Source organism: Rhinolophus sinicus, chromosome 14 (genome assembly GCF_057876585.1).
Source record: "Rhinolophus sinicus isolate RSI-liver-muscle chromosome 14, RSI-T2T, whole genome shotgun sequence".
NCBI lineage: Eukaryota > Metazoa > Chordata > Mammalia > Chiroptera > Rhinolophidae > Rhinolophus > Rhinolophus sinicus.
This window is the reverse complement of record NC_142514.1, coordinates 67,152,742-67,157,130: the sequence shown is the minus strand read 5'-3', so window position 1 is coordinate 67,157,130 and position 4,389 is coordinate 67,152,742. Positions and strand designations below refer to the sequence as shown.

At 35.3% G+C, this 4,389-nt stretch overlaps 1 protein-coding gene across 1 annotated transcript in view; it reads left to right on the top strand.

Moving 5' to 3' along the window:
- Positions 1 to 4,389, top strand: part of LOC109441602 (guanylate-binding protein 6-like) — a 120,987-nt gene that overhangs the window by 26,551 nt on the left and 90,047 nt on the right. The gene's annotated exons all lie outside the window — the stretch shown is intronic.

Here is a 4,389-nt window from a genome sequence, read left to right as displayed (position 1 = left end):
CCACACCCCTTCATTTACATATTGTCTATGGCTACTTTCATATCACAACAATAGAGTGAAGTCGTTGCAACAGTAACTGTACAACCCACAAAACCTAAAATTTTTCCTTTGGGGCACTTTATAGAAAAAGGTTACCTTACACATAATTAGAAAATGAAACTAAAACTGCCAGGTATTACCTTTCACTTCTCAGATGGACAAGGATGAATAAGTTTGATAGAAAATTGTGTTAGAAAGTAATGGAAAAAGAGTCTCTCTTGTATGGGAGTGTAAGTTGGACGATTTCTGTCAAGAAGTTGTCCTAATATTTCTTACATGTTAATATATTTATGCCTTGAAATACCATGTTCACTTTTAGGAAAATACATGTGCAAAATTACACACACACACACACACACACACACACACACACACACACACACAAATGAGATCCATTGTAGCTTTGTTTTTAATGGAAAGATTGGTAATACAAAGTTTAATACGTGCATGTAGTGGAATTCCAGGTAGCTGCTAAATAATTTGACAAGTTGTTTATATATACTAATATAGAACAACCTTCAAAATACATTTTAAGGTAAAAAAATGACATGCAAAACAGTGTGTGTAATGTGGTTTCTGTGGAAATAAAAAGAATTCATGAAAACTACTACCATGGGTGGGATCAGGATTAGAAGGGACATGCAATTTTCATTATCTATTCTGTCTTTTGAATTTTGTAAAGAAATCTTGTATTATTCATAAAAAGGTATAAAATGTAATACTAATAACAGATACTAATAAGAATGTAAATTTGACCACTAGATGATAAATTCTTCATTGATTCTCAAAATGACATCAGCCAATTCAATAAGGGCTTTAAGGCTAAGAATCAGAGTACTGGAAAACACAAAATTTGCATGCTAATTTAGTTTTCATTTTGGCTTTGGTTTTTCAAATCCCTGTACTTACTTCAAACCTAAGGTACAAAGTTTCTGGTGATCCTTTGAAATCTCAGCTAGAGTGCCTTCTATTTTCTGTCTCTGAATCACACCTTTAAGATATTAGAAGCAGAATTACCAAAAAACAAGAACATGTACTTTTAAGAAGGATCCCTTTATCCTTAAAGCATTGACTCATGGCCTCTCTGTTGTATGCCAGGGTGGGTGGGACAACGTGCCATTGCAGAATCAGAAGCGTCAGGAGTCAATCTGATGCAGTGATAGTTCAGCAGCAAGGTTTGAGTGACTGCCAGCTAGACCTGATCATGGAGAATTCAGAAGAGGATGAATAGAATATGATCAAGAGGGTTAGGGAAAAAACAATCAATGAAGTCAAGAATGGTTTATGAGGAGGCCATTGCTTTATAGCCCCAATAAGTTGTTAACAATCCGTAGCCTTGATCTGAGCCAATTTCAGACCTCAAACTCATCACCTGGAGGAGTGGGTTCCTTAAGAATGAGAAGCTGGGTCCTCAGGAAGAAGGACACTGGAACTCCAGGGCAAGAGTAATGAAAATTACTCCTCCTGCTCTCCCCCCACTCCCAGGGTACACTGACCATTTACTCAGGTATATATGCACTGGAAAAATAGGAATATCCAAACATTTAAAAAATCTTAACTGAAGATCCAACTTGGCATTGATACCCAGATACTGGAGATAGATTCATAAACACCTCCCCCTTCCCCCCTCATTCCCTCCCTCCCTCCCCCCAACCCCACTGAAGTAGGGATACATGAGTCCAGGTAACTGAATCTTTGCCCTGGTACAACTAACAGGGATCTAATATTTGTTTCTAATCAGATAGTAAAGTTCATCTGAGGACAGTTTGTAATTTTCCTGTGTATCCCCTCACTGTATGCTTAGGCATGGAATTCGCTAAAGAGCTTCCGCTTTAAAGACAGAAGTATGGTGCATCACGATTGTCTTCAATTGCAAGAATTACATGAACTCTTCAACTGTCCGAGGAGGTAATAGGTAGTTTGCTTTTAGAAACCAGATTAAGATCTCTAAGGTGGTTTAAAAGCTAGCAGAATAAAAGAAACTTTTCTGGCGAAGTCTCCTCCTCTGTGACCTTGGGTGTCATAGTATCTGCCTCTGTGAGGTTAACATGTCAGCACTGAAGATTTTAAACTGCTGTATCCAGCGGTGATTTTAAGTGTTCAGAACAAAGACTGGCTATACCCCTTTAAAAGAGAAACCATACAGTAATGAAAATGTGGCCAATAAATTGTAAGGTTCAATGGAAAAGCAAGCTATTTTACAGAAATATCTGTTCCCATTGAGAGCTCAAATGAAACAGATGTTCTAATCCCTCAGATTAGAGACATCCTATGTGGTAGGCTGAGTGATGTTTCCCCAAAGATGTCCACATACAACCACCAGAACCTGTGAATATGTTTCCTTGTATGGTAAAAGGATTTTGCAAATGTGATCTTGAGATGGATGCATGATTCATGCGGACCCTTGTAATCTGAGGGATCCTTATAAAAAAGGAGGCAGGAGGGTAAATATCAGGAAAAAAGTGAGGTGACTACAGTAAGAGAGAGCTTGAAAGATACTACACTGTTGTCTTTGAAAATGCAGGAGGACTAAATAATGTAGTGCACCTTCAGAAGCTAGAAAAGTCAGGAAAGATTCTTCCTAAGAGCTTCTAGAAGGAAAGCATCCCTGCCAACCCATTTTGGACTTCTGATTTCCACCATTATAAAAGAAATTAGTGTTGCCTTAAGAGACTAAATTTGTGGTTATTTGTTATAGTAACAATGGGAAACTAATACACCATGAATTTAAAAACAAAAAGAAAAAGTTTTTTATTTAATTAATTTTATATATCTATTTTATATGTATTAATTATTAGATTAATTTATTTGGACTGTCTCTCAATTCTCATTATATACCTATCATTTCCTGGGCTCTGTGAAGGAAAAAAAGGAACAAGACAGATAAAGCTCTTTTCTTAATAAGCTTATACTATATAAGGACCTTAAAAGTAAATAATATTATGTAAGCAGTAATAAGTGATTTTTTCTTTCTTTTCTGGCTAGTGATTGAGATCTGGCTAGTGATTGGAATAGGAATTAACAAGTTTGTCTTAACTTTAGCGTCAATCTAATTTATATTTCCTGGATGTAAAATGGCATGATTCTTCAGGAGATACTAATTTTTGAATCCTAAGGATTCAACACATACGTTACGTTCATGGCCTGGTGCAAGTCTCTTAATAAGTGGATTGGGGGAAACAATTATAACGTGCAAAGTCTCTCACAGAGCAGGGGTTGGGCTTTGTGGCTCTGAAGCCCAGAGCCCCAGAGGGAGGCTAGTGCAAAAGGCACTAATCAGAGTGATTTTCCATCTTAGGTCTGAGTATTTATCAGAAGCAAATAAACCTATTTAATGTGAGCTCATGGACTCCACCAAAAACTATTAGAATTAATAAGTGAATTAAGTAAAGTTGCAGGACACAAAATTAATATACAGAAATCTGTTGCATTTCTATACACTAATAACAAATGATCAGAAGGACAAATTAAGAAAATCCCATTTACAGTTATATCAAAAAGAATAACTTACCTAGAAATACATTTAACCAAGGAGGTGAAAGACTTTGAAAACTATAAGACATTGGAAAAGAAATTGAAGAAGACTAAAGTAAATGGAAGAATATACTGTGTTCATGGATTGGAAGTATTAATATTGTTAAAATGTCCATACTACCCAGAGTAATATACAGATTCAGTGCAATCCCTATCAAAATACCAATGGCATTCGTCTCAAAAGTAGAACAAATAATCTTAACATTTATATAGAACATAAAAGACCCCAAATAGCCAAAGCAATCTTAAGAAAAAAAGAACAAAATGGGAGGTATCACACATTCCTGATTTCAAACTATACCAAAAAATTACAAAACAAAAAATTATGATACAGGCACAACACAGACACATAGATCAATGGAACAGAATAGAGACCCCAGAAATAAATACTTGCTTATATGGTCAATTAATATATGACAAAATATACAATGGGGAAATGACAGACTCTTCAACAAATGTTGTTGGGAACACTGGACAGAAACACTAAAAATAATAACAATAATAATAAAAACCTGAACCATTTTCTTACACCATAGACAAAAATAAACCCAAAATGGATTAAAGACTTAAATGTAAGACCCAGAACCATAAAACTCTTGGAAGAAAACATAGGCAATAAATTCTTTGACATCAGTCTTAGCGATATCACTTGAATATATATCCCTGGGCAAGGGCAAAAAAAGCAAAAATAAACAGATGGAACTACAACAAACTAAAAAGTTTCTACAAAGAAAATGAAACAATTAACAAAACAAAAAGACAAGCTACTGAATGGGAGAATATATTTGCAAATTATGTAGCCAATAAGAGGTTAAT